This window comes from Panthera onca, chromosome A2 (genome assembly GCF_046562875.1).
Source record: "Panthera onca isolate mPanOnc1 chromosome A2, mPanOnc1 haplotype 2, whole genome shotgun sequence".
NCBI classification, from domain to species: domain Eukaryota; kingdom Metazoa; phylum Chordata; class Mammalia; order Carnivora; family Felidae; genus Panthera; species Panthera onca.
Window position 1 is genome coordinate 95,165,265 of NC_138340.1, and position 19,032 is coordinate 95,184,296.

At 37.1% G+C, this 19,032-nt stretch overlaps 1 long non-coding RNA gene across 2 annotated transcripts in view; it reads left to right on the forward strand.

The window, feature by feature from the left end:
* The window catches only part of LOC132679879 (uncharacterized), a 297,655-nt gene that overhangs the window by 241,307 nt on the left and 37,316 nt on the right, over positions 1 to 19,032 (forward strand). The gene's annotated exons all lie outside the window — the stretch shown is intronic.

A 19,032-nucleotide genomic window follows, 5' to 3' on the forward strand; every position in this document is an offset into this window, starting at 1 on the left:
ATAGGACATTTATCATGAATAGTCTTTGAAGTTGAAAACTGTCCATATGTAAAGCCTGTAGCAAAAATTGTGAGAGAGCGGCAAATGAACCTGGGGTACAACAGATTAGGAATGGGTTTTTTTTTTAAAGAAGGACATGGTATCATATTCAGAAGCTAAAATAAGCCTCCTATTATGCATATGAATGAGAACTTATTAAACCAGGATTGCATGGTGCCTATCTGAAGTAAATAAGCCCAACTATAAAGGAGTTTAAAGTAGTAGTTAAGAATGTGGACTCTAAACTTAAAGGGTCTCCCAATGGCCAATTTGGAGAATATTTGAGCAACAAAATAAATAATTATAGTAATAGATTATAACCCATAGAATAGAAACTCATTCAGTCTTCACTAATATAAATAATGACAGCTTGGGGCACCTGGATGGCTCAATTGGTTAAGCATCCAGCTCTTGATTTCAGCTCAGGTTGAAACCATGATCTCATGGTTCATGTGATCAAGCCCCACTTCGGGCTCTGTGCTAACAGCTCAGAGCCTGCTTGGGATTTTCTCTTTCTCTCTCTCTCCCTTTCTCTCTGCTCCTCCCCCAACTCATGCAGTCTTTCTCTCTCTCTCTCTCTCTCTCTCTCTCTCACTCTCTCTCTCTTAAAATAAAATAAATAAATAAGCATCCAACTTCAGGTCAGGTCATGATCTCACAGTTCATGGGTTCAAGCCCCATGTTGGGCTCTCTGCTATCAGCACAGAGCCTGCTTCAGATCCTTTGTCTCCCTGTCACTCTCTGCCCTTCCCCCCACTTGCACTCTCTCTCAAATAAACATTAAATAAATAAATAAATAAATAATAACTGTCTCAAGCAAGTATAAATAATAGATGATAACATTCAGGACAAAAGTATGATGAGAAGCAGGAAATTTATATTTTCTCAAAATGTCATTTGACACCAAATGAATGAGACTTCTTTAACAAATAAAACTCTACCTACCTCCAGTAAGTGGTCTTGAGGGACTGTATATATTTTACTCTTGTTCATTATATTTTTGAACTACATTTTCAAATGCCAAAGGCAAAAATGGTATACTTGTAGTAGAAAACCCTGGCAGACACCACCCTAACCAAATGATAAAAGTTAACATCACCAGTGATGGAAAAATGCAAATCATGTGCCTCTGATATGATGTACTGAAGAGAATGCCACAACAGTTCTATGTATTTTAGCCAAAAAATGCAAAACCTGAATTTAATCATGAGGAACTATCCAACAAACCCAAATTGAAGGATATTTAATGAAATAATTGACCAATACCTTTAATTTATTTTTCTTTTTAATTTAATTTTTATTTTTTAAATTTACATCCAAATTAGTTAGCATATAGTGCAACAATGACTTCAGGAGTAGATGCCTTAGTGCCCCTTACCCATTTAGCCCATCCCCCCTCCCACAACCCCTCCAGTAACCCTCAGTTTGTTCTCCATATTTATGAGTCCCTTCTGTTTTGCCCCCTCCCTGTTTTTATATTATTTTTGTTTCCCTTCCCTTATGTTCATCTGTTTTGTCTCTTAAAGTCCTCATATGAGTGAAGTCATATGATTTTTGTCTTTCTATGACTGGCTAATTTCACTTAGCATAATACCTTCCAGTTCCATCCACATAGTTGCAAATGGCAAGATTTCATTCTTTTTGATTGCCAAGTAATATATATATATATATATATATATATATATATATATATATATATATATATATATATACACACACCACATCTTCTTTATCCATTCATCCATCAATGGACATTTGGGCTCTTTCCATACTTTGGCTATTGTTGATAGTGCTGCTATAGACATGGGGGTACATGTGTCCCTTCGAAACAGCACACCTGTATTCCTTGGATAAATGCCTAGTAGTGCAATTTCTGGGCCATAGGGTAATTCTATTTTTAGTTTTTTGAGGAACCTCCATACTGTTTTCCAGAGTGGCTACACCAGCTTGCATTCCCAGACCAATACCTTTGAAGAGTCATGATCATGAAAGAAAAAAAAACAGATGACGAACTTCCTAGATTGGAAGAGACCAAGGAGATACTACAACTAAATTGTCCTGAGTTTGACTATGTTAGATTCCTCACATAGTGGTATCATGTAGTTTTTATCCTTCTGTGTTAGGCCTATTCATTTAACTTAATATCCTCCAGGTTCATCTATGTTGTTGTAAATGACAGGATTTCCTTCTTTCTCATGGCTTTCTCCACACCCTTGCCAATACTTATTATCTCTTGTGTTTTTGACAAAGCCATTCTAACAAGCATGAGGTGATATTTTATTATGGCTTTGATTTGCATTTCCCTAATAATTATTAATATTGAGCACTTTTCACATACCTACGGACCATTTGTATTTCTTCCCTAGCAAAATGTCTACTCAGTTCCTATGCACAATTTTTAATTGCATTATTTAGTATTTTGCTGTTGTGTTTTATGAGTTCCTTGTGTTTTTTTAGATATTAACTCCTTAACAGGTAATTTCCAAATATTTTCTCCCATTTGAAAGTTTACTTTTTACATTTTGTCAATGGTTTCCTTTGCTGTGCAAAAGCTCTTTAGTTTGATGTAGTCCCATTTATCTATTTTTGCTTTTGTTGCTTATGCTTTTGGTGTCCTATCAAAGAAATCACTGCCAAGCCCAATGTCGGGGGACATTTCCCCTATTTTTTCTTCTAAGAGTTGTATGGTTTTAGGTCTTACATTTAAATTTTTAATTAATTTTGAGTTAACTTTTGTGTATTGTATAAAATAAGGATCCAATTTCATTCTTTTGCATGTGGATCTCCCTTTTTCCTAACAACATTTGTTGAAGACACTTTCCTTTCCCTTTTGTGTAGTCTTGGCACCCTTGTCTAAGATCAACTGACCATATACACATGGATATACTTTTAGGCTCTCTATTCTTAATGACTTCACACTTTTACAAAACTGCAGCCTGTCCCCAAAATATATTCAAATTAGGTATGTTAAAACTCAACAGTTTCCAAAGGATTCCAAAATATTTTAATAGATGAATTGTTGAAGCAAGTAGATAGCTTCCCAAGAAAAGCACTTTGAAAAAGCAACCATATTTTAGATATATACATTCTTAATTAAGTTTTTAAAAAATCAGATTACATAATGGTAGACATGTTTGCCCTTTTAGAACTATCAAAGCAATAAGCCAAATGAACAGCAATTTCTGCTTTTTTGTACTTGCAAGATACAGTTGCTGCTCTTTATTTGATTTAAAGATACATGCATAAAAACTACTTCTAAACCTTTTTAAGGCAAATGTTTCTTTTTTTGTGTTTAAATCCATTTAAATTGGATTTTGTTTTTGTTTTTGTTTTGTTTTCATTTTTGGAGGGTGATGGTTGGTTTTGTTTTACTTTTGTTTTGCCTCCAAAAAGTATGTAGTACCTCTTGGGCTCATTGGCAGGTCTCAGATTTCATAAAACCTGAGCTGGAAATTACAGTCCTGAACTAAGACTCCAGTAACACAAGATTATAGAAAGTCTGGTATTATTTCAAGTCAGGATTTTCTTCCATATCCAATTTCACCCAAAGTCGAGCATTAGCCAGCACCTTTCATACAGCAGAAAAGAGATTTGATTAATATGATTTCTTTGTAGAAAAATCTAAGAAGATTAAGGCACAATGATATAGGGAAAGCGTGCCCCTTCTCAACATGACATTCTTCAGCACTATATAGAGGTCTGAAGATCCTTCTAGTCATTAGATTGTTCATACTAGCTGCATTTGAAAGAGGTGGGAAAAATCTATCATCAAGGAAAACTTTCATTTTTTTTTCATATTTTAGTTTCCATCTCACCAACAGGTCAACAAATCTGGAGGTCGGTATCCATTTCACTCTATAGGCAGGAAAGAGCATCTTTCAAACAAATATTTGCACATTGTTTCCCCCATCCATCCCACCCCTCTTTTTTGGGACTGAATTTTGTGATGGTCTCCAGGGAAAAAATTAGAAACTTCTAGATGACTCCTGTACTCAGTGAAGCACGATGCAAAATAAATCTAGTTGGGGTGATTTCCGTTAACTATTTTCCATCTGCACATTCTGAAAATCTAATATTATCCAAGAGGCATGCTTTTCTGATAGGAGGAAATGAATTCAAAGCTAGTTTTAAAAAATGTGTATATCAAATGTCATGTACATCTTCCACTTTTACATTATGTGTTTGTATGAAATATATATATGTGTTAAGAAAAAAGAATAAAATTAAAACACCTTTCCCTAGACCCTCTCAAATTTCAGAATATAGGCTTTATATTCCCACCGCTTTGCTCAAATGTAGACCATTTGAGAACGTGATAGATGAGGGAGTAAATTACTTTCAATACACCATTTCCAAGGTTGTTTTCTCCTTAGACTATCACATGTCAATTTGATGGATATGAATGTGAAGATTCAGTTACAATAGAAAGGGCTACAGGGTCAGAATTCACTGTGCAGCCGTCTTTGTACATCTCAGCAGCCCAGCTAAGACACCTCAGTGCTCACAACTTAAAGAACCCCTACTGTACCAGTCAGGGGCCCCTTGATCCTTGCTTCTCTTCAGAAATCTGACAACCCGCACAGGCTACCTAAACAGATACCAAACACTACCTTAGTTGTTGGGGGGAAGGGAGTGAAGCTGATAAGCCTGGTATTTAACAGCCATATATTCAAATGTAATTTATATTTTAAATGATGGCACAAATAGTTAACTCCTGACTTTGAAAACAAAGTGAGTTTTTACCTGTCTTCACAATATTTACTGCAAATTATAACATAATACTAATATGTTAGTTAAATAGTTAATTATGTTAAAAACTACTAGTTTTAATACATAAATCCTAGTATAGATAATATAGATAAAACCTGTAGCATAACTCATCATAGACAAAGTAATGTAGTTATTTGAATATACAGGAACCACTAAAACTCAGTATCTGTTCTCAAGCAAAACCCTAAGTTTTTATTTTTAACATCACAAAGAAAGATATGTAAAACCAAGAGTTTGCAGACCTCATAGAGAGACAATAATAAGTCAAGGATGCCACTACACACTTCTCATTTCCACCACTACCCTATTGAAGTCATCATCTTTCATCTGGAAAATTCCAATAGGTTCCTAATGGTCCCCTTGCTTCCACTCTCTTCTATAATTGATTCCCTCTTCTGCCGCCAGAGTCTTCCTTTTTTTAAACTTTTTTTTTAAGTTTGACATGCATAAAAGTGCACAAGTTGTGAATATACAATTTGATGAATTTTCACAAACTGAACACATTCATCTAACCAGTGCCCCAAATCAAGAAATAGAATCTTCACATAAATAAACTCATTCTTGCATTTGACTTTTCCACCTCAATAGTATATTTGAGATGGCATTTTCTTTCATGCTATTGTGGGTAACAACAAATTGTTCATTCTCCTTGCCATGTAACATTCCATTGTATAAATATATCACAACATATTCATCTGTTCCACTGTTAATGAAGCAGCGTGATTTTTTTAAATGTTTATTTATTTATTTGGTGGGGAGGGAGGGAGAGAACATGAGGAAGAGGGGCAGAGAGTGAGGAAGAGAGAGAATCCCAGGCAGGCTCCACATCCAGCTAAGAGCCTGACACGGGGCTTGATTTCTCGACCATGAGATCATTTCCTGAGCCAAAATCAAGAGTCAGAAGCTTAACCAACTGAGCCACCCAGGCGCCCCAAGAGTGATCTTTTTTAAATATAAATAAGATCAGGTAATTTCCCTAATTAAAAGTTCATTTGCTTCCCATTGCATCCAAAAGTCCTTACCATGGCACTAGCCTACCTCTCTAATTCACTGTGTCATGCCCCCAGCACCCTCTCCCCAGTGCCCTTGCTGTAACCACACAGTCCTTATTTCTATCTTCTCTCCATTACATGCTAAGCTCTTTCCCACAACAGAGCCTATACATAGGCTAGTTGCTTTCCAGAATGTCTCTCTGGACATTACCATTCTGTTCTCTACCCACCCAAATCAAGGCCCACATTTACAGGGTTGGCTCTGACTCATCCTTCAGCTTAAACCAAGATCATGTTCTCAGGCATGCCTTTCCTAACCTTCTTCTTTGGACTATCCCCTTACTCTATTTCACACCATCATACTTGTTTCACTTTGACTTTTTACTTTATTTCACCTTGACTTTTTACTTTGACACTGAGAGGAAAATATTAAGGATTAAATGCCTACATTTTTGATAATAGAGAGAAATATAATATGGTTTATTTTTAAAGCAGAGCTCCACCTAAGGGGGAGGGGGGCACTGGGGAGTGGGGTAGATTTAATATCTAGGTTATAGCCAAACCTCAACTCATGCAATCATTCAATCAATTTAATAGAAATAGCCTTCTAGCTGGTTATATAATACAGAGTTGTTGTTTGTTGATGGTTAACACTTTTTCACTTTAAATCTGTTGCTTTGGGATTATAGTCAGTCAGTATGATAAAGGACTCCAGATGGAGAAATCTTGAGACCAAAGTCTTATTACTGCAATCTCTGAATTCCTAACTAGACTTCTAAGGTGCCCTGCAACACACCTTGTGGGAGTATTTCCTGCAGGCCAAGTGGCACCAACTTCCCACAACACTATAAACAAAGAGTTCCAAGAACAAAATCACTGCATCTGAAAAAAAGGGAGGTTTTATATGGAAAGCATTTACAGAGTTTTCTGCAAAGGTACAAAAAGTTTCTATGCAGGAAGATGAAGCAAATTTTACTCAGCTTTTCAAAACTAAACCAGAATGTTCTATCAAGCAACTAGAGAGGGTAAACCAGCAGATTTATGTAATTTGCAAGTCCTGGGCATTTCTAATTAAGAAAAAAAAGTGTCATGTTTTTAAAAAAAAAGGCAATGTATTTTTAAAAGGTAGTAGGAAAATTAAATGTGTTCGGTTGGGTTTAACTTCTTCATGAAAATAAGCTTCTTATTCTGGTAAGAAATGGGTCATAGCAATAAAAGTGTGCTGTAAATTCAACTTGACAAATGAGAAAATGAATTCCTGAGGGGAAGGCCTATTAAAGGAATATTTTAATTTAATCATGCAATGAATATTTTTGAGAAGCTTCTATATATGCAAGAAACTGCCTTACATATTTTAATGAGGTAAAACATAGTATTAGTTAATATAGTAATAGTTTCTTCTATTACTAACTTCTCAGCTATAATATAAAAAGATCAAATATAAGGAAAAAATGTGAAACTCCTATGTGAAGATGCCAGCTTCTAATATTCGCTTAAAAACTTCAAAATTCAGTAATGTGTTACACCCATAACTTAAAGACATGTGCAGAGCATTAGTCATTTCAATGAACAGAAAAACAGCCTGCTTCTTTGGTATAAAATGTGATATGATGCCACCTTATGGTTGAAAATTAAATATGATGATAAACAATCATTTTCAAATATATTTTCTAGATCCCTGGGGAGGGAGGGGCGAAAATAGTGAATACTACTACATCTAGAAAATTCATAAATATAAATACATAGAACCAACTTAATCCTGGGAATAAAGTATAAAACGGTTACTACTAAAGCATGCAAGATCTGTCACACAGGAATTTTGTGCCCATTCCAGGTATTTTCATAGCAAATGTCAGTTGGGTTTTCTAGGCTCAAATGGTTGTTCTTTACTTCCAACTTCAAAAATCAACAAAAATATAAAGTGAAACGAAGTGAAAAGTGTTGATATCAACCCCATATAGTTTACTAGGTATCAGGATGAATGACTGAATGTGCCGTTTTTGTGTATCAAAAATGGTCAAATATTGGAAACTTCATATGGCTCCTTCCATAATAACTTTAAATGTTAATGCAAATTCTACAAACTCAAATAATAAGCAAGTATAACTTTAGTATTAGTCCAATATTGTGTCTGTCACTGCTCACTAAATGACCAGAGAAACCTGGCCTGGCTCTTCCCAGGTGCTCTTCAATAATGACACTTCTCTATGGTATACTGATCTCCACCCTGGGTCTCCTGTACTTTTATATCCTTGGTAGTGATCTATGATTCACTTCCAGTGAGCACTGCAGAAGTTTCTCACTCAGTCTGCAATTACTCAGAGTTCCAACTTTGAAGTCGAGCATCATTATCAACCAAAGTTTCGTAGTCCAGTAATTCTGTTTCTATTTACTATTGAACAAACTAAGGAATTTTGGGAAATGCAGATTTTCTTCAATGCTTATTCTATAAACTATCATGAAAATTCCAAAATTTGCTCAATTTTGCTCAATATTTGCTCAACATAAAGCCTCACTGGTTCCTGAGAAGAAAAAGTATCTTCCAGCCTGAGAACTACCTGAAATATTTATTCAAATATTCAAGATATTTCTCTTGTCACACTATCAAATATTCTTCTTCCTTCCTCTTTCTCTAACAATGACCTTATAATCAAAATGTCCAGTGCTCAACTATTGAATCCTTATCAGATATGTTGGGTTATTCTACCTTAGCAATAGATTTTGGAAAAATACTACAGGAAAGTGATAGAAACCCACTTGTAAACAAGGCTCTATTTAAGGTGTACTCATGCATGTAAAATCACTGCAAAACTCAAGAAATCATATGAAAAATGTTAATATTAGGGGAAACTGGATGAATATTATATGGAAACTATTATCTTTGCAGCTTTTCTATATATTTAAAGTTATTCCCAAACAAAAAGTTTATTTAAGGGGGAAAAGAAAAAAAAAAAACAAGGGCACCTGGCTGGCTCAGTCAGTGGAGCATGTGACTTTTGATCTAAGGGGGTGTAAATTCAAGCTCCACCTTGTATATAGAAATTACTTAAAAGAATCTTTAGGGTTTCCTGTGTGGCTCAGTCCATTGAGCGTCCAACTTCTGGTTCACATCATGATCTTATGGTTTCGGGTTCCTCAATTTCAACCCTGCTTCTGGCTTGCTGCTATCAGCATGGAGCCCAGATCCTCTGTCCCCCCTCTCTCTCTGCCCCTCCCCTGCTCATGCACGCTATCTCAAAATAAATAAAAATTTTAAATAAAATAAAATCTTCAAAACAAATAAAAACAGCTTAGGAAATTATAACCAAGTCATAGCTAATTTGTCTTCTCTCCAATAGCTTTACCAGACTGAGGGCTCTTTTCCTCTTTTGCACATTTATTTATGTATTCCACATAGACAAGTTCCCTTACATCTGTGAGCAGATTGGAGCTGCCATCTTACTCCTGAGAAGAAAGTCCAGCTTGGCGACTCCTAGTTTGAAGTTCCCTGATCCATTGCCAGTGTAGATAGAGACATGATTGCCCTGTGAGTTTAGGCAGGTCACTTCCCTCTCTGCACTTTGTTATGTACTATGCCTAAAGAGACAGATAATTCTTACCTCCCACCTCTACTAGAAACGGAAAGCTAAAAGGTTAATCTGAACATATTTTTTAGGAGTAAGAACATATTTTGAAGTGCCAACTTCATACACAATATGGGCTATTACTGTCTGATGGTTTTGTCAGCCTTAGATAGCAAGCTTCTGGAGGCAGATCCTGCTCTTTGAATCACAATAATTACTCTTGCGTTCCTTCATAAATAACATTGAAAACCCTTAACTCTACAGTTCTAGTCCTGAAATTTAGGATTCATTTATAGTAAGTAGCTTTGTAGCTACCTGTGAGTACCTCAATATTAGCAATGCGTTTTCTAAATATTGCATCTTCTAAATGTTTGTTTCACTTCTAATAGAGCACAAGGATCCCAAAAATCTGCCTTTCTAACCCTGTTTACATCCTGAGAAAGGACTTGTGCCCAGAATCACATAATAACACATAGACATCTGTTCAACGGCTCCCTTGAGCCCTCTCATTTGGCTGCCATTTCACTCCTGGCTATCTCACTGTTTAACCTTTTGCCTCCTCCAAAGCAGTTAGTGGAAGCCACAGTATGAAGAATGGGGGTTCTTAGAAGCCGCTGAGATCAAAAGGGTCCACCCTGCATGAATAGCATTTCTCTCTTCCTAGGCAGGTTCTGCTATTGCTGTGGGGGGGTAGGGGGGAAGGGGAGAGAAATGGGGTTTTTTTTGTTTTTTGTTTTTTCATTAATTCCAAGCTGACAACTTCAGAGTAGGAATTTAGAAGTTTCACAGCTAGAAGAAATGCATAACTTAATGGTTATGGGTGATGTATACAGCCTTCCATGTTAAGGGGAAAGACAGAACCTGAAGATTCTAACCCCAAGTGGAACACCACTCAGACTATCCATGAGGAAATCTGATTAATAAGTGTTATCTGCCTGCCCTTCTCTTTCTTCTGACTGCAGATTTGTTTTTCTTAGAAAGTGACAGAGCTTTTATTTCCTACAGGCCCAGACTAAATATCAAACTGAGCCTAAAGAACTGAGAAATCCCCCCTGTGTCACCTTCTAGAGCCCCTGCTAACTTTTGCAACTCCAAAAAACAAGTCACTCCTGCTTTCCGGAAAACAGTCAGGGAGCAGCACCAGCTCCTCACCAGGGCCTCAAAGAGCAGAGAGGGCCTCCTACATTAGGTGCAAGAGAAAACCTCCACCCAACCCTTCCTCATCTTGCCTAAGGCAGGCTATGAAATCTCATCAAAAACATAGTGAGAACCATCAGTGTATGGAAGGACCTAAATACAATCAAATTTGGGGAATCTGACAAAGTTCAAATGGAGGAAAATTTAGAGTCGTGCTGTCTAATATGGTAACCATCAGCCATATCCAGCTATTTAGATTTAAATTACTTTAAATTAGGGGCACCTGGGTGGCTCACTCAGTTGAGCGACCAATTTCGGCTCAGGTCATGATCTCACGGTTTGTGAGTTCGAGCCCCATGTCGGGCTCTGTGCTGACAGCTCGGAGCCTGGAGCCTGCTTCGGATTCTGTGTCTCCCTCTCTCTCTGCCCCTCCCCACTCATGCTCTGTCTCTCTGTGTCTCAGAAATAAATAAACATCAAAAAAAATTTTTTTAATAAATTACTTTAAATAAAATTGAAAACTCTATTCCCCAGTCACACTAGCCATTAGTGGCTATAGTGCTGGACAGCAAAATATGAAGTGTTTCCATTGCAGAAGCGTAAACATTGCAGAAGGTTATATTGGCCAGCACTGATATAGATCATACAGAGAACTACATTTGGATTCTTCAAATTCTGCTATGTTATCTTCAGTTCCTTTTAGAGAACATTCATTGACCATTTACTTTATGCAAGACATTGGGCAAAGTACATGTTCATACAAAGATGAATGGGATGGTAACTGAGCATCAGGAAATTATATTTGAGATTTTAGAAATATACAAGTAAACAACTACCTGCATTATAAGAAAGAAATGTGTGCTGAATCAGAAGAATAAGCAAATTGCTGTGCTTAGACAAATAGAGAAGGATAAAGCCATTTCACACTGATCTTCAGCAGTCCCAGAGTTCCAAGATGACAAGCACTGTCCTGATTAAGAAGCTGTTCATTTCCATGCTGCCTGCTCCATGTCAATGGCATTTGAATTCATACCATCAAAATTGCTTTGAAAACTTGTCCAAAATAAGATTTCTGGTGAGAAGAAGACATAAGAAATATAAGAAGCACAACATGATAATGAAAGAACTCAGAATCTGGAGTCAGAAGACTTGTTTGAGAGCTTTCCCTGTTCTTACAAGCAGTGTGACCTTGGGTAAACCACTTAACTTTTCTGAGCCTTGAGATCCTCATTTCAAAGTGGGGGAAATAACCCCTACCCCATCTTCCCCATAAGCTAATACTATAAGAGTAAACATGATAACAAAGGCACGTTAGATACAGTAGAATGCTGTGTTATTATTATCATCCCTGAAAAATGATATGAGACTTTAGAGGACATATATAATCCATTACTGGCAAGTAAATTTTGAACTGCATGTGGAAAGTTCAAATTCTGCACAAAGAATGGTATCAAATTCTCAATCTATAAATCTTTGCTTAGATATACAAGCAAAAATATACACTGTCTGCCATCACTTCTATCTCTTCTACTGGGGCCATGACAAGCCCAAGTTCACTATATCTTAATCTCAGAGGACAGTCTGCCTCATTCCAGCATGAAGGAAGCCATATCATTGAGGGTGAAATTACTTGAATGACAAATAATTAAAAATTTCCCAGCTAGGGCAAGTCAGCCAATGAATGGGAAAGTGAAATAGGTTTGTTTGCTATGGAGAATAGAATGGATCAGTGGGATCATTGCATCAGTGTGCAAATGGAAGGAAAGGAGGCCTTGGAACAATCGCTAGATATGTGTTCTGTTGATTTTATGAGGAATTTTAATAAGAATTTCACACTTTGTAACCACAAATTTTGAGTCTGTCCGTGAAAATGCTAAATGCTTCTGTAAACGTAAAACGACACCACTTTTACTTTCCTGCAGCTCCTGGCAATAGCATGGAATGATTTCTTTTTCAGCAGAGAGTGTGACTAGATTGGGTTTTCTTCCAGATGTGTAGGGAATGGTTTTAATTACCTGGTGCCATGCCTTAATTTTTGAGCACCCCCTTGAACCTATTGGGTTTGGCAGTGCCAGCAAGAGTGGAACGTGGAGGGGGCCTTCCAGCCATCCAAGCTATGGTTTTGCCACGCTCACCATGTAGCTGGCACAGACTCACATATAACAGAATAGAAATGCTTATACTGGGATGCAAACACTGAATAGCATAAATTTTCAACAAGGAGGTCTAAGGTTAAAATAATAAACTTCAAATGATGTATGCCACATGTGACATTTTGGTTCCAGACGTAACAACCCAAACCAAGGTCTTTTGCTTGACAATTCCAAAACAATATTACTCTCCTAGGTTTCTGATTTTGATTTTGCCTCAATTGCTCACAGATTACACTTTGGCAAACTTGAAGACAACACAGTACTGTTTAAAATGCACATGCCAGGAAGCCTTCGTGATGATCTGCACTAAATCATCTCTGAATTCTTCGTTCCTGTGGTCACTTAACCATTTCCACAAACGTGGCATGGACTTTTTCTTCTGGAAGGAAATTTGAAATAATCACTCTGAATAAGTAGTACAGTGAACTCTCCCCCTCCCCGTATAAAACAATAGACATTTGTTCTAATATAATTGGCCATTTATCCAGATCTCGGCAATTTATAGCTCAACTTTCTGAAACTGAAATCACAACATTTTAGTTGCAAATTAGACTTATCAGTCATGGAAAAGTACGGAAGTGGGCTCCAAAAAGTCCAAGCTTTGGTATGCACTTCATAGCCCAGTTGAAAGGTCCAATGGTCTTTGAATTTCTTCATTGTTTTGAAATTCTTTTAAATTATAATGAAGACTTTGAAGTACATATTTTATCTTTAAATGCTTCAACTTTAATATCCTTAAGGTCAGAAGTATAAGACAATCATGGAAATAAGTATTATTTAGTTTTTTGTTCTATCACCATGTCTTTGTAAGGAGGGTAAGTTATTGATAACCCTCCCTCATTATGTTATAATAAGGCCCAAGATGACACAAATGATTAGCAATGAAGGCAAACAACGTGGTTATTTGAAGGCCACTTTATTTGAAAATTTAGTGATGGCTTTTTCCATACTTTAGTTGAACCACATAAGCATAGGTAAATTCGCAATAAAAGTACCACATAACACAATAATAAAACATTAAAAGAACAATGAGAAAATCAACCAGATTGTTTCTAAATCACAAAATTAATGTATGCTAGGTAGATGAATGCCTTTAAAAAAAAAACTCTTCAGAAACACTATTTAAAGGCAAAATAATATATTAGGGCACAAGCAGAAATGGAGAAATGCAAATCAAACATAACCCAGGTATATCCCAATCAAAGTTAAAGGAAGCAGTGACTCTGGGAGAAAAGCCAAAGGAATTCAAATGACCATAAAATGTCAGAGCTGGAGGGATCTGAGGGCTCACCTATTCTACCCCAACATTTTACAAGTGAGGAAAATGAGGCCCAGATAAGGAATTAGCGTAAATCAAGAAAAGGATTGGAACCAGTGTTAGGTCCCCTCCCTCTATTCAACCACTGCTCATGCTAATCTTTTTGTTTTTTTTAAGTTTATTTATTTATTTATTTATTTATTTATTTATTTATTTATTTATTTTGAGAGAGAGAAAGACAGCGTGAGTGGGAGAGGGTCAGAGAGAGAGGGAGGGAGAGAGAATCCCAAGCAGGCTCTGCACCATCAGCCCAACACCAGGCTTGAACTCACAAACCACAAGATCACAACCCAAGCTGAAATCAAAAGTCGGACACTTAACCGACTGAGCCATCCAGGCACCCCTAGACCTCAGCCTTTAGTCCCAGTTCTGGTCATGACACTTAATTGTCAGTGAGTGACACTGGGCAAATCACAAAATCCTTCTATACCTCTGATTTCTCCCCTGTAAAAAGCAGGATAGTATTAACCACTCTATAGTCTTCGTAAGATGATTATACAATATCATTATATAGACAATTCACATAATAAAGTTACACACTCAAAAGAATAAAAAGGAAATATCAAAGTAGTTTGTTTTTTAAATATTATTTGAAGCTACAAATGGATAGGAAGTTCTCAAAGTTCAAGGCCCTGAAGAAGCCTAGAGTCAGTAAATCCACAGACCAGTCATAAAACAAAGACGTTTTATCTTCTTTCAAATGCTTTTCTAAAGTTATCAAGTAAAAATGATGATGGAGAAGAAAAGAATATCATGGCATCTGAATTAATAGGCATTAGACACTTGAAACATAGAACTGCAATAAATGTGCAAATTTAAATTTGGGAGTTTTCCTTTTGTGTTCTCCTTATAGTTATTCATGATACAGGCAATATCATTTGCAAGCAAAGATAAACATTCTTCACCGATGCCAGCAAACATTCTCTGTAGCAAAACTTATTAATGAACATCTTCTCACCAGTGGGTTCCTACCACCTACCAAGAAGAAAAACAAACTAATTATTTTTCTTGAATTTTTTTCAATTTTTATATTTTATATATTAAGCAAAAAGATAACTGAAAGCCTGTGGGCATTTAAGTCATATTATATTGCATATTCTTTACCTACTCATGTTATACAAAGACCCCATTCTTGTTGGTACATCTTCATGAAAAATACCAATATGTGATTACTTCTCACTTCAAATTATAGTGAAGAAATTGTTGTAGAAATAGATTAGCTTATTTCATCACAATGTGCTTTTAATGACTAAAGAAAATAAGGGTTCTTGCATGACCCTGTGCCTGGAAGGATTCTTTAAACATAGGAAAGCCAGGTCCTTTTCTGATAAATTCAGATCTTTCTAGATTAAGAACATGGAAATGAGCATGGATTCTGGTGATTACAATTTAAAAAAAACATAACCAATATAAACAAGCAATAAGTTCTTCAGAAATCATGGTTGATTAGAAATGAGTTTAGAAATGAACCCATCACAGGGGCACCTGGGTGGCTCAGTCGGTTGAGCATCCGACTTTGGCTCAGGTCATGATCTCGCAGTTTGTGACTTCGAGCCCTGCGTTGGGCTCTGTGCTGACAGCTCAGAGCCTGGACCCTGCTTCGGATTCTGTGTCTCCCTCTCTCTCTGCCCATCCCCTGCTCATGTTCTGTCTCTCAATAATAAATAAACGTTAAAAAAAAATTAAAAAAAAAAAAAAAAAGAAATGAACCCACCACACAAGCCAACATGGTATCATTTGTATGGTCTAGAATCCTAGTGTTTGTAGCTGTGTGCTAGACGTATCAAGGACACAGCTACAGGCACTGTTTCAGTTCCTGATGAGTTTCTTTTGTTCTCTTCTCTGATGATAGACTGATTCTCTGGTCCATCCCCACTATCTGTCCTACTCAGGGCCTCAGTGATAAGAGACACTTTGTAAGATGTGTTGTAGGAGCACATTCATCACCACTACAATATGGGAGAGGGGGGGATTCTTCAAGGTAGAGGCCCTACAGTAATGATGACTAAATGTGGGAAAGCACTTCCATTTCTGGCCACTACAGGCAAACCTATCTTCTGAAACAACTATAGAACTTGACAAGACATGTGAAATGACTGTTTTCAGATGTTGGACAATGGGCAAAATCTGATCCGTAAGAGAAGGGAAACAAACAAGGTGAACCTGGAAGTGCTTTACACATCACAGGGTAGGGTACCGAAGAAACTGGTCAGAATTCAGGGCCATAGAGGCAGCTGGAATTCATGGGCATAGTACTAGGGAGAGGGGGCTATGTGATTTGTCTGCACAAATACATAATTCCAAGTTAAGAAAAGTGCTAGGAAGGAATAAACAGAAGTTCCAGAAATCTGCAGAGGCCTGCTTGAGTCTTGGGCTGGATACTAGGTAGTAGATACATAGACAAGACTCTACAAAGCCAGGGAAAGAACAACTACAGGGGAGCTGTGGGCTGACCAGAGTTCCCACAGGATTTGGAAGGGTTCAAGTTTCAATTTGCCAAAATAGGGAGACCTCACTAAACACCCTGAACATTCAACATATCCTATAAAGACCATGACTTAGAAGAACTGCTCTATCCCTAGTAAAGGTACTCTGTATCTGCCCTAACACAGCTGAAATACCAGCCTCAAAAGATCAAACAAATGGCTGTTTTGCCAAGCATACCATGTAAACTCCTTAGTAATACAAGATGTTAACTATGCTGCTTGTCATTAAATCATGGCCAACGTGTGTTTATGCTGCATTAGGTCAGACACTCTTACTCCAGATCTACAGACAAAATCTTAAGTGGTCAAGAAGTGAACTAGATTGAAATTATAGGTGGACTCTATTTTTTCTTATTTGGTATTTTTCAAGACCAAGACGGAAGGCATGCTTTGCAAATTCAGCACAGTCTTAACAAGAAAATCCTGAGTCAATCAATGGACCTCACTGAGCAACCTTGGAGCCCATCTCAGTATTTTCACCAATCCCTCACTCATCAGTGACACACCTAACTCCTCTCTCCTAAAAATATTAACATTTACAAGGGTTCGTTAGTATCAGGAAATGTGCTGAGCTCTTTACATGCATCACCTCATTTCCACAATCCTATGAAGTGGGATTACTATTATGCCTACTTACAGATAACAGAATAGAGGCTTGAAGAAGTTTGACATGATGCTCTAAATGTCATACAGGTGGTAAGGGATGGAGAAAGGTTGTAGCCCACAGCTGCACGACTCCCAAGCCAGGCATTTAATCATATACGATTCTGTGTTGAGAGTGAACATATGGATTTTACTCCCAGAAACTCTCAGAATTTCCACACAAGAATTTCTACAATAATATAGCAATCAGGTAAGTAAATAAAAGCCAGACTTTCCTTTATGCCTCTTGCCTGATTCCTTCATATACCAGACAGCTGGGGCAAACTAAATCGTATGAATTTTTGTTTTGATCTGGGCATGGGGCGGGGGGTGCGGTAGCATTTTGAAATTATGGGGTCTGAATAACTTTTTCTCTGTTGTGGTATTTTTATCAAAAATGGCAATTTCCAAAGAAAGCCAAATTCCTTGATATAGTCTGCTCTAAACGCTCATCTATAATTTCACTCTAAACATAACTTTCTCTATTGGTTCAGCTAATCATTTAAAGATGCTATAGACATTCTTAAATGTTTAGACTTTCATGAAAGACCTGACTGCTATAAAAATTCACAGTATAACCCTAGACAAGTCAGTGAATCTTCCTGGGCCACAGTGTCCTTGTGTAGAAAATGAGAACCTTGAACTATATTGGCCTTCACCAAATTACATATCACAGAACAGTCCTAAGAGATACCCCCCCCCTCAAAAAATAAGTTCCAGGGGCGCTTGGGTGGCTCAGTCAGTTGAGTGTCCGACTCTTGATTTCGGCTCAGGTCATGATCCCAGGGTCATAGGATCGAGCCCCATATCAGGTTCTGTGCTGAGCACGGAGCCCGCTTGAGATTTTCTCTCTCTCCCTCTACCCCTCTCCCCACTTACATGCTCTCTCACTCTCTCACTCTCTCTCTTTCCCTCTCTCTCAAGTTAAAAAAAAAATCTTTACAGTTTAAAAAAAAGGAAGATCCAGATCAAATAAGTAGGAAGAAAGCTACAAACAATAGCCCCCATTTAGAGACTCATGATCCATTAGCCATGGATAATCTGTTAGCAAATTAAAACCTCAGAGAAGTCCTGCAGTAAAGCAATCTGTTTAACTGTGCTTAATTTCAAATTTCCAAAGCTCATTTGACCATAAAACAATTTCCCTGGAAAAAGGTCTACAAACATATGGAAGTAATATCCATTCATTCACTCAAAAAACTTTTTATTGAGCATCTACTCTATGCCAGACAGGGCACTGGATATTGGGCCTACAAGAATAAGCATTGTCCCTGTTTTCCCAGAACCCAGAGTTTCGTTAGGAAGATAAACAATAAATAAGCATCAAATAAACAGCTATATGATTCCAAGTTAAGCAAAGTGCTGTGAAGGAAAAAAATAGGTTTTCTAATATAAAATAATGACAATGGGGCATATTTAGATAAGATAGTGAAAAAGAGACCTTTCTAATATCCTAATATATCAAGATATCATAGTATCTTAAGTGATACTAATATAATTTATGAGATCCTCATATAATTATTATCATTTAATGTTTGAAGAATGAGAAGGGCATGTAAAGAACAGAGGAAGGCATTCCAGGCAAAATACTAGCATTTGTGAAAACCCTGTGAAACTGATTAACAAGCTCAGAGAATAAAAAGGCCACAGAGGCCGAAGAGGAGGTGTAACTTCTAGGGGGACTGGAAAGATTGGCAGGGACCAGATCATGCAGGGCTTCAGGACCACAAAGAAGAGCTTGGGTTTTATTCTAAGTACAATGGAAAGGAATTCAAACTAGGAATTTATTTGATGGATAGAATTGGTTTTTTAAAGGTTCACTCTGGCTGTCCTGTGAGGAACAGTTTGGAAAGCCAGGAAAATACTTAGGAGGAATAAGAAGCTGTATTAGTTTTCAATTGATGCTGTACTAAATTATTCAGAAACTTGGTG